Below are 13,214 nucleotides of genomic sequence, written 5' to 3'. Positions count from 1 at the left end.
AGCCTCGGCACACTCACTGTTGCTGTAGTTACCCAACAATAAAGTAGCTGTCATAACTGCAACAAAAAATTATACGTTGGATAAACTTTCAAATAAGGAATGCCATACTAATGAGTATACTCTTGAAGACACCAGTGCTCTCTAGGGTGGAGTATTGTTGCACAATAACACCTCTAACTCAAAGCTGTAGAAATTGCTGACCTGAAGAACGTACATAGATCTATTATTGGCAAATCGACTTAGTAAACACATCTAAATTATTGGGAATGCTTAATTTTTTGTCTTAGACTTGAGCCGAAAGAGGTACATAATAATTTACACTTGGACAATATTAAGGAGCCTCGTTGCTAATGTAAATGTGGAGATGACACCACACGAGATGGCAGGAGGGGGAGGGAATTATCAGGACAAGCGCCAAGGCATTACGGCTGTATAGCACTGGGAAAGGGGTCAGGATAAGGATTTGGTATAGGACGGGGGGAAGGGATTGTGCCCAGTCACTTGAACGGTTGGGGATTGAACACCGACCTGCAAAAATAACCCCATAAAAAGTAGATGTGCAATAGGTACTAGAGAGTACTTATTTATTTGATTTATGTACTTTAAATTGTTGATTTATTAGTTTACTTTTAATTAGGATTATTAATAAGGAATGCACTATATTAATGAGAGAGCGAGACAGAGAGGAGAGAGGGAGGGAGGGAGGGAGGAACTGGAGAAAGCGAGAGCGTAGCAGCCTTAGAGGAAATGAATGCTAGAGGTGTTTGTGTTGAGGTGGCATTGTGGTGGTTTAGGTAGCAGAGGTGCAGTAGATGCCATGGGTGGTGAGGGGGGGGTGGGGTGCCACAACAATAGCTGCCATTACACATATTGTCTTAAGCCGGAGACATGTGGTGAGAGAGGAGGAGGAGTGGGTGTACACAGTCGTTATCTTCAAACATGTATTATACATGGCAGACCGTAGTTGTGTAGGTGTGTACTCACCTATTTGTACTCACAAATAGTGTGTGGGGCGGCAGAGGGTGTGTTGTGACAGACACGGGGATAACCAGTCCGCCTTGCCCTGTTCAGAAGGGAACTTGATGAACACCTCCAAATTATACCTAATCAACCCGACTGTGATTCATACGTCGTCAGCGGCGTCCAACCGCCTGGTTGACCAGACCACCAAATTTTCTTATGACAGACCGAGCTGTGTGGACATTGATCCCTGAAGTCACCTCAGGGTATACCTTCAAGGTAAGATATTGCTAAAAGTTAGACTAGAGTAATGTATGCGTGTAGACCAGGGCTGGGCAGGGGCGCCACGGCTGGCAGTAGTTGTTGGGGGAAGGTGTAAACTTGTAATATGGCTTCTTGCTCCCACTGTTGGTAGGGAGCCGCTCCCATCAGTATTACTGTCCCTCCCTCCCACTGCCTGCCTCCACCACCCACTGCCTGCCTCCACCACCCACTGTCTGCCTCCCACACCCACTGCCTGCCTCCACCACCCACTGTCTGCCTCCACCACCCACTGCCTGCCTCCACCACCCACTGCCTGCCTTCCACCACCCACCCACTGCCTGCCTCCACCACCCACCCACTGCCTGCCTCCACCACCCACCCACTGCCTGCCTCCACCACCCACTGCCTGCCTCCACCACCCACTGCCTGCCTCCACCACCCACCCACTGTCTGCCTCCACCACCCACCCACTGTCTGCCTCCACCACCCACCCACTGTCTGCCTCCACCACCCACCCACTGTCTGCCTCCACCACCCACCCACTGCCTGCCTCCACCACCCACCCACTGTCTGCCTCACCACCCACCCACTGTCTGCCTCCACCACCCACTGCCTGCCTCCACCACCCACTGCCTGCCTCCACCACCCACCCACTGCCTGCCTCCACCACCCACTGCCTGCCTCCACCACAGTAGGGGCACAGTAGGGATAACCAGGGTCTCTTCTCTTGTGGGGGGTAAGGGTGATGTTATGGCAATATGTTCACCACTCAAAACATAATTACTATTACCAGATAAATTCGTCTTCGGAACAGCGTTTAAGTTATGCGAGACAGGTGGGAACAAGCTTTAACGGGCGAGTTAAGGGTTAAGGGGAGTGGCGAGGAAGGAAGGAATCATATGGGTAATGGGGAGAGATGGGGTGGTGTGGGCGCGGTGCCCCCCCCCTGCCTCGCCCCCTGCCACGCCCTCCTAACTCCACGCAAGTTGTACCTTAACATTTGGGTGGCTTCTGAGGCGATGTGGCGAGGGGTTGACTGTGCATGTTAAGGTTCCTGGGCCCCTCCTGGCCACGCCTCGTGTGGGGAGACTCATTTTGCCACTTTATGAAGCGACGCAAGTCCCCCCAGGCACTCCAGGATAGGGCGGACTTGTGTGTTATTGGACGTGATCCATAAGGTGTGACCTGACACACCAGGTGCTCGGGCTGCCGACCTCAAGACAGCACCTCCCTCGCACTCACCGTCTTAAAGGCTGCGTTGGTGTAGTCATTATGCGCCCCATACCCATCTTATAACATAAAACATTTTCCATTATAGTTCTATGAAGGTTATAGAATCCCGAGAGTGAAGCAGATGTCTGTAATTCCATCTTGTTGGGAGGAACTGACACCGTAGGCTTATTAATATATGCAACAACGACCACAAAACCTGATCCAAGTATGCGGAAAAACCACATGTGAAAAATAGATGTGGCGGCATACTATATATATATATATATATATATATATATAATATCCCCTCTCTATAGCCAAAGATCGTGGCTATAGAGAGGGGCAAAGATCGTGGTTTGTCCCTAAAAATAAAAGTTGAGCCAACACGAAGAATGAAGAGCGTGGGCGCCATAGAGGCAGTAAACACTATTAGAGAGAGACGTCAACATTTGAGGCCCACAACTCGTCAGTCGTCTGATCGCCAATTAAAGACGCAATGGTGAGAGATGACTGGGTCATCCGGAGCCTGGTTGGTCAGGCGAACACCAGGGAAGCTGCGACCTTTCTGGCAGGGGTAGCAAAACTCCCGATCTGGCTACAGGTAAGTATCGGGTAAATCTTCTGCAGAGGGAGTGCAATAAGAAGTAAAGGAGTGACTGCACTGTCGGGAGTAAGAAGGTTGTTAACCTTTGCCCTCATAATTGTTTTCGACTTGCTTTTTCAGTTCGTCATTCAAGCCACTTGAGTGATAGTGGGCAAACCCCCCCCCCACTCTGGTTATGGGTGTATCTCAGAGCGTGTCCAGCCTGCAGATGATATGTCATCCTAACCTTGCCCACTGATTCTGTAGTGTTACAGTTGATAATACTAACATAATCGAGTTTGGTATCATGCTTCGGTGGACTAATTTTGTGTTGTGTGTTGCAGGTGGGTGAGAGGCGACCCCGCGGGCCACCAGCAGCCTTCACACTGACGGTAGGGGCACCTTGACACTGACGGTAGGGGCACCTTGACACTGACGGTAGGGGCACCTTGACACTGACGGTAGGGGCACCATGACACTGACGGTAGGGGACACCTTGACACTGACGGTAGGGACGCCTTGACACTGACGGTAGGGACGCCTTGACACTGACGGTAGGGGACACCTTGACACTGACGGTAGGGGACACCTTGACACTGACGGTAGGGACGCCTTGACACTGACGGTAGGGGACACCTTGACACTGACGGTAGGGGACACCTTGACACTGACGGTAGGGACGCCTTGACACTGACGGTAGGGACGCCTTGACACTGACGGTAGGGGACACCTTGACACTGACGGTAGGGACGCCTTGACACTGACGGTAGGGACGCCTTGACACTGACGGTAGGGGACACCTTGACACTGACGGTAGGGACGCCTTGACACTGACGGTAGGGAACACCTTGACACTGACGGTAGGGACACCTTGCCACTGACGGTAGGGGACACCTTGACACTGACGGTAGGGGACACCTTGACACTGACGGTAGGGGACACCTTGACACTGACGGTAGGGGACACCTTGACACTGACGGTAGGGGACACCTTGACACTGACGGTAGGGGACACCTTGACACTGACGGTAGGGGACACCTTGACACTGACGGTAGGGGACACCTTGACACTGACGGTAGGGGACACCTTGACACTGACGGTAGGGGACACCTTGACACTGACGGTAGGGGACACCTTGACACTGACGGTAGGGGACACCTTGACACTGACGGTAGGGGACACCTTGACACTGACGGTAGGGGACACCTTGACACTGACGGTAGGGGACACCTTCACACTGACGGTAGGGACACCTTGACACTGACGGTAGGGGACACCTTGACACTGACGGTAGGGGACACCTTGACACTGACGGTAGGGGACACCTTGACACTGACGGTAGGGGACACCTTGACACTGACGGTAGGGACGCCTTGACACTGACGGTAGGGGACACCTTGACACTGACGGTAGGGGACACCTTGACACTGACGGTAGGGGACACCTTGACACTGACGGTAGGGGACACCTTGACACTGACGGTAGGGGACACCTTGACACTGACGGTAGGGACGCCTTGACACTGACGGTAGGGGACACCTTGACACTGACGGTAGGGGACACCTTGACACTGACGGTAGGGGACACCTTGACACTGACGGTAGGGACGCCTTGACACAATCTTCTCTGTTGTTCTGCGACGCGGTGTGTATCCCTCCACGTAATCCATCACTGTCTGGTAACGGCTTTGGAACTGTGACATACTGATCGCTCGACAATTCTCTTTTGACATGTTAGGAATTGCAACAAATATGCATGTGCACGCATGCACGAAAGCACACTCGTACGTGCACAGCAAACAGAAGATCCAGACAGGAATACGGTGACAACAAGGCATACATAGATGAATTGCAAAAGACAGCAACAACAGCACACAAAAATGAGTCAAACTGCTAGTCACGGGGGAACTAAATCATGGGGAAATTGATTGGGAATCGGAAAATCCTCACGGTGGGGCAAGAAATGTGAGGAGCTAAATTAGGGGAAGTTGCAGAAAGGAAAATCTTAACACCAGCATGTGAAGGAGGACGCGAGGGAGAGACTGGAGGAGATACACTAAGCCATACTGGAGCTGGTCGTTCACCCAGACTGTCGAAGACATCCTGAACTTGTGGCGCCAAATACCACTGGAGTCGGTGATCATTGCGTCCTTGTATTTGACTTTACGATCGAACTTTAAACAGTGGTAATCTTGAGATGATTTCGGGGCTTTTTAGTGTCCCGCGGCCCGGTCCTCAACCAGGCCTCCACCCCGAGGAAGCAAGCCCGTGACAGCTGACTAACACCCAGGTACCTATTTACTGCTAGGTAACAGCGTATGACCATAAGCGATGGAGTCAAGGAAGCAAATTCTTGGTGATGGAAATGGGAAAACAGACGTCAGGAGACCAAAAGGATGAGACCAGACACGGTACAGGTGAACTACCTCCCTATAACGACTAGAGAAAAAGACCTGCGAAGTGGACATAACAACAAACCTAACTCCAGAGGATCATATAAATAGGATAACGTCAGCAGCATACTCTACACGAGCAAAAGTTAAAATACCATTCAGGAACGTAAATAAACGAAGCATTTAGATCGCTGTACACCGCCTGTGTGAGACGAGCCTTAAAATATGCTGCCACATGAACCATGTAAAGAAACTTAAGGAAACAAGAAAAGGTTAACGAATTTGTAACAAGTCTCGTTTCAAAATTACGAGAGTTGGGTATGAAGAGAGACTTGAAAGAACTGAACCTGACGACGCTAGAAAAGAGAAGTGTTAGGCCATCATGAAGGTTTAACCATCAGTCGAAATACGAAACATCGGACTTGGGAAAAGTCCGACGTTTCCCATTTTCTTACAAGAATAGTTTTATTTTATTTTTTTCCTAACTGCAAAGGTTCATAATAAGAGTAAAGAAATGAGGATGAACCACCTCTGTGTTCCGCGAGTGATTTGTGGCAGTGTTAAGGATAGAGGCGAGGCTGACGACGGCCAAACATGCTCCAGTAACTTTATATCAACGCCCGTGTGCCAGATGTGGCCGGGGGTAGTGAAGGTCGGGGGTCACACACCGCCTGCCTCACAGCCCGCCACCTCCTCACAGCACGCCACCCCCTCACAGCACGCCACCCCTCACACCACCCCTCACCCCTCCACAGCACGCCACCCCTCACCCCTCACAGCACGCCACCCCTCACACCACCCCTTACCCCTCACACCACCCTTACCCCTCACACCACCCCTTTACCCCTCACAGCACCGCCACCCCTCACCCCTCACAGCACGCCACCCCTCACCACCCCTCACAGCTGAGCGGCTGCTGCTGCTGCCCGCCTCTCTACGATAGGAAGGACACACACGACTGCGTCCTGCGCCCACCAGCATTATGAGGAGCAGTATGGTAGCAGCTCATACATGTTGCATGGATCAGTACGCTTGGCGGCGGCTTCCTCAAAGTAAGTCGCGTAGCGTCACGTGTGGGCTACCCGCTCTCGGTTACTGTTGATGGCGCGAGTGGTGGCAGTGAGTTGTCGAGATGGGCGCCAGGGGTCACCCTCGGCACCCACCACACTCTTGTCTCTTGGTGCACTACCACCTTAGCTGCCCGGGCCGCGTGCCCTCTCCCTATCCTCTTGGCCCTCTCCCTCGCCCCATCGTTTAAACGACGCCCCGTGAACTGGTGGTGGTGTGAGGGGAAGGCTTGCCCTTCTTCATCTACTGCCGGGCTGTCTTACATAACACTGGCAGAACCAGCATGGCTTAGTTCATGAATGTGCGCCCATACCCACCCTGTGAAGGGGGTTAATGGACCCCATACCCACCCTGTGAGTGGTGGTGGACCCCATACCCACCCTGTGAGTGGTGGTGGACCCCATACCCATCCTGTGAGTGGTAATATAAAAGGTTACAACCAGGAAGGCACTTAGTGATATTCCGGTTTGTTCGGTTTTTCTATGAAAGCCATAAAATATTATTTCCCCCCTCTCCCCTTCCCCCTCCATGTTGGTGTAGCTGGCAGCCACGAGGCCACCATAGTGGTGTAGCTGGCAGCCACGAGGCCACCATAGTGGTGTAGCTGGCACAGCGAGTGTCAACTGGGCCAGCAGACACGGGGGGAGACGAGCGAGGCCCTCATAACACTCTGGTGATCTCCAATTTTAATTTCATCGTGGTAAACTCTTGGAGATCTAGAAAGCTTTGTATCTGTCCCGGGACCCAAGCTCGTGCTTGGGTCCCGGGACAAGCTGCTGTCAGCCTCCCTCAAGACTCAGCCAATCACTTGGGCTGGACGGTAGAGCGACGGTCTCGCTTCATGCAGGTCGGCGTTCAATCCCCGACTGTCCAAGTGGTTGGGTCGCCATTCCTTTCCCTCCCCCGTCCCATCCCAAATCCTTATCCTGACCCCTTCTAAGTGCTATATAGTCGTAATGGCTTGGCGCTTTTCCCTGGTAATTCCCTCCCTCAAGACTCGTTGAGTGGGCTAACCATCGAACTACTACTGCTTGCCAGCATGGTCCATGCAACTTGTACTGACTCGAGGCACCTCATTCAAGTGCATATTTAAAGTCTCTCGTCGTGTTACACTTTACCCAGTGTTCTTAAGATGGACTTGAGTGGGTTGGTATCTCTGTTATTACCAAACACTCGCCAGCACTGCTCCAGGACTCAGGATTAGTAAATACTGCATTTACAGTTTCTTATCTGAGTATTTGTGTGCAGGCGTCGCCCATATTGTTGCTCCGGTGCACATCCGTGTAGCTTAAAGTGCTCTTTAAAAGTGGGCCAAATACTACAGCTTTCCAGCCATTTGGAATTAGTTAGGTTTAGTTCATTTATTATGCACCCCATACCCATCTTGTGGGCGGTTGTGGAAAGGGTTACAGAGGCACATAATGGGCTCAGGGACTGAACCCCACAGTTCATTTAGCTAAGCAAGTTACAATCTTGATGAGCTAGTTACAAAATTCAATACAAGTCGTCACATCAACAATGGGTTCGAGATCGACCTCAAGTACAGGTTCTAAATTAAGCAACTGACCATATGTGGAGAGCTAGTGTCACAATTTATAGATTTGGAATAAGCATAATAAGTAATTTGACATTTGCACACCAACAACATTCTTGTACTGGAACACAATGTATAAACAATGATAATGTGGCAGAATTTGGGTATCTGAGCCTTAATGAACTAGGGCGAGCAGCCGCGTCCTAACAGCCTGGGTGATCAGTCCAGCAACCAGGAGGCCTGGTCGACGACCGGGCCGCGGGGACACTAAGCCCCGGAAGCACCTCAAGGTAGCCTCAAGGTAGGATAACATTACCATGGTGTTCACACACACGCGGGGTTATAAGCAGTGTGTACTATCACCATGGTAACACAATTACTACACATCAATAATTTCACTCTTAATCCGGCCGAAATTTTAACCTTTGACGTTACTCCTCACTGCGTCAAAAACACTTGGCAGTCATTTATATACGTGACTGGTGCGTCGTCACACATCTGACTCGCAGTGTTCTACACTCAGTGTTTATGTATTTTTCTCGGAACACACAAGATAAACACCGAGATGGAGAACATGTTAAAAGAACACCACTCGGTATAGAATTGTCGCTCTCTGAGCCATTAACCAAGATCAGATCACCAACTATCAGTAAGCACTGTAGTTGGTCTCGTGATAAGACACACGTCAAACAAATTATTACCAAATATTCTGTAGGCATTTGGAAGGTAACTCTGAATGTCGTGGTCATTGAAGTCTGTGGTGCGTGACCCCTGACCTCCTGCAGGACTCCACTCTCATCATTCCCATGGTGGGCGAGTGAGTGCACTCTTGCTCCGTACTCTTGACTCCTCACTTCAAGCATCGAAGGTAAAAGGTACATCAGAGAACACAGTGGCTTGAGAGACTATAATATCACTGATCCTCTAATTGTGGAGGAGGAAATGTATATGTTTATCTCTCAGAATGTTTGGTAATATGTTTATTGTTTGTGACACACACTTATTTCAATTTCTAATTGTCAATTGAAGGTAATGTTGGGTCTATGTACTGGCTCCTAGTAGTGAGTGTTCCATGATGCTGGGACAACTGGCTCAGCCCATTGTGACTGTCCAATGGCTTAGCTCAAAATTGGTGTTTTCTGATTGGTTGTTACACATTAAACACTGAGTTTTGAGCTTCGATTTCAAATATGTCTGGGATATCTGCTGATCAATTTTAGTTAACCATTATATTAATACATTATCATTTGACTTAGAGAGTTCTGGTACATAGGTTACACAGAAACCATCATGTGGATAGTATTTATATGGTGAAGTGCGTGACCCGTTGACAAGACAATGCGCGATGAGGCGGGTGAACACCACCTGGGAAGAGCAAGATACCTAGCGAGGTGCCGCCCCCCTCCCCGGAAAGGTTCAAGCACTCCAGTGACGGCTCCCTCCCTTAGGTAAAAACATGTGGGTTCTTGTGTATCACCGTCCCTGGGCGAGTAGGTAGAGGCCCCTAGCGGTGTACCGTCCCTGAGTGGAGCGGTCCGGGTCTTCCAGCTGTCCGGGTACTCCAGCCTCCGGGTACTCCAGCGTCCGGGTATGTGATCGTCTGCTGGGGTTGCAGCCCGTTCACTCCGGCGTTCCCAACGTCACTAAAACTGATGTTCTAAATCGCCCGAACGTAACCTAACCGAAGACCCTCGATTAGAAAACGGGACATCGTCAATTTTGCGAGCCGCAATGTCCTCCAAGGAGTGCCGGACCAACCGGGCTGTGGTGGGTATGTGGGCCTGCGGGCCGCTCCAAGCAACAGCCTGGTGGACGAAACTCTCACAAGTCAAGCCTGGCCTCGGGCGGGCTTGGGGAGTAGAAGAACTCCCAGAACCCCCATCAACCAGGTATCAACCAGGTGTTTAGTGCGTCAGTTTCTGGCCTCAGGTAACTTATGCGCAAAGTACAATGTACTGCTGGGGAGGCCGGGGTAAATATTAGCGTGTGGTGAACTTGGCAACTCTTGCTCCAAGTTGATATTATAACGTTGGCCGGTGGCACACCTGCCCACACCCTGGGCAAGTGTGCCACCGGCCACACCCTGGGGCAGGTGTGCCTCACACAGCCAAGGCCTGCCGTCCGCTGGGGCAGGCAGCACGCACAAGGGCCACAGGTCACAACATTACACGTCGCACCACTCGACAAAAACTAACACTCAAGGAAACTTGAAGATATATTGAAAATATTACACAGAGTGGTAAATGTGGGTGACTCGACCATTAACATAATCCCCCAGTGGAGCCTTGACCAAGATAGCAAACTGGCGCTTTAACCATGGGGGGGGGGAGGGGGGCTGCTTGTGTTTAAAACATCCCCCGCCACAATACTCACAACTCACAACCTTTAAATATTATTATTATCTTTATTGACAAAATTAATTACAATTTTGCCTAATCTGAGGATTTTGATAGTCTTATTAAAGTGAGGATAATGCTGGTATTCACTGTCACGCAGGGACAGAGGGTCATACATAAGACAATAGGTCTAAACCTAACCTAACCTAACCTCTAAATGAGTCGTGCAGACTCTCACCAGACACTGCAGAGATACATGCGGTATAATTAGGGTGTCTTCAGTTTTGTAATGAGCTTGATGTTAAGCTCTGTTTGTGTTATTGTTCCTGTTTGTTGACAGTCAAGATGGCGCTGTATAGGGCTCTGACGTCACTTCTGTCGTCACCATTGGCGGCGGGACGTGTGACGTCACGCGGCAGCGCTCCCGCCAGAACTCATGAAACTGCAGACGGCCTACTGGGCCTGAGGCGGCGGTGGGTGGTTATATCCCGCCAGACACAACCTAACAACAGCCATAGTGAACATTGTACAAGAACACCACAGTAAACAGCACAGGAGTGAACATTATGCTAGAGTGCTCTTGTAAGAACACGATGGTTGCACAATACCGCCTCCAACAGGAAACAGTACAAGCGTCAACATCTTACAGATGCCGGCGCCTACTGGCAGCTGCGCACTACCTGATCAACTTCACACCGGAAATCCTATTCTTAGGCCTGGCTGAGTTTTTTCCGTCAAATGTTACCGGATTCAGGGGGAGCTGCCCGTCCAATAATAACTCTCGGTTAAGCCGTCTTATCTAGGTGGTCGGTATGTGTATACGTTTGATGTTATCAGGTGCGAGGGTGTGGCAGTAAACGGGGCTGGTGGGCCGTTGAGGGGGGGGGGGTGCGATTGGTCTCGTGCACATTAACCTGAGGGTGTGTTGGTCATGTTACGAGGCCAAGCAACAGCCTAGTGGACCAAACTCTCACAAGTCAAGCCAGGGCTAAAATTCACAAAGCAGTTGCGCAAGTACTTACGAACGTGTACATCTTTCCTCAATCTTTTACGGCTTTGGTTACATTTATTAAACAGTTTACAACCTTGAAAACTTCCCAATCAACTGTTATTGTTATAAACAGCCTCCTGGTGCTTCAGAGCTCAGTAACTGTTTAATTATTATAAACAAAGCCACCAAAGATTGAGAAAACATGTACAGGTTCGTAAGTGCTTGTGTAACTGCTTCGTGAATCTGGCTCCTGGCCTCGGGCCAGGCTTCGGGAGTAGAACTCCCAGATGCCCATCAAGCAGTATCAAGCAGGCCTCTTGTCACCTGCACCTTGGGCACCACCTTATCCACCTCGGGGAGTTGAGGCTCACGGTTGGTCCACTCCCTCCACTCCTCTAGTCTGAATACTTGCTGGCCTCATGCCTTCAAGACAAGGTCACATGTGTGCGTGCTTCCTCCTCCTCTTGTTCCTGCTGCTGGTGCTTGGTGGCCTTGTCTGGTCTTCTTCTTAGGGTTCCCAGGCAACATACCGGGGGGTTCTTCTGGAGTTCTCCGCCGTCTTCGGTAGCATCACCCAGTAAAGTCAACACTAGTTTCCGGCGCCCACAACACTGGTGGCTAGCTTTAAACACACACCAAAGCACAACCGCAATGCAACGTACCGTCGCGAGGTGCAAATTAGTGGTTTATCGAAGCGGTTACTGCGCTGATGTTGATGGCCGTCTTCCTGCACCTTCCGCCTGTTTACCGCGGCGCTCCGGGTACCACCACCCCATGTGTTGTGGTGGATGACGCTCATCCTACTAGCATGTTGATGGGGGGGGGGTCGGGTGGTTGGGGGGAGTATAGTGGTTGGGAGGATCAGGTTGGGGGGGGGGGAGGAGGGTGTAAGGAACTAACACACCTCAGCTGTTACAGTGCCTCAGAGGGTATTCACACCCCCAGCTGCTGGTCCCATTCTCCCAGACTTAAGTTCTTCTCTACTTCCGGTGTTATAATTGCTTTCCTCGTGTGTTCTCGCTCCTTCCGAGGAACACCTTCAAGAATATTAATAGACCACATGGCGGAAGTCCAGGCGCTTCTAGATAGCATCACGTCAGCACTCGGTGCAAGGAACAAGAATGTAACACGTGTATGGAACAGGAACAAGGAACAGTGTTCCTATCATATGTAAAGTTCTCCCAAGGAGAACTTTAAACTTTGAGAAGTTTAAAGTTCTTTGAGAACTTTGCTGGGCGTGAGTGGGTGTTCTACCAATATTGGTATAAATTGCCTATTTGAACGGTATCGTTTTGGAAGCGGAGTAATAGTTATCAACAACTGGGCTCGTTCAGTGGTCAGAAATGTGTGTACACGAGGGACGCACAAACGTCAAGGAACGAGGTGCTTCACCCCTAGCTGTGTACCCCGGAGGTCTACCTGCAGCTCTGGAATGTATATCCTGGAACTCCCAAAACTCTCTTGGGTAAACTCCAAGTAATACACATTGATGAAATAAAGCATGTTCAGTATACTCAATGATGAAATCACTGCAAAGATCACCAGCTGTTACAACTACACCACACTGACCACTTACTAACTGGGTCATTATCCCAGAGCTTGGTCATGGGTCTCTAGGTATCATTTCTCGCTCCTTCCCCCTCTCCTACCTCCTCTCGCCTTCCCTTCCCTGCGTGTCTTCCCTACCCTAGGAGCCAGCACGATGACAATGGCGTGTCCTCAGCGGCTCCGTGTCTTGATCGGGAGACTTGTTTAACGCTTCTGCTCTAATCTTTTATTCCCGGGATGTCTTCCTACGGACGTCATACCCATCCTGGGAGTGGAATTGGAACCAATACCCATGGGGTAGATAGGGATGGTGTAGTGGAATAGGT

This window comes from Procambarus clarkii, chromosome 68 (assembly GCF_040958095.1).
Source record: "Procambarus clarkii isolate CNS0578487 chromosome 68, FALCON_Pclarkii_2.0, whole genome shotgun sequence".
Classification (NCBI taxonomy): Eukaryota; Metazoa; Arthropoda; class Malacostraca; order Decapoda; family Cambaridae; genus Procambarus; species Procambarus clarkii.
This window is presented reverse-complemented; position numbering follows the sequence as displayed.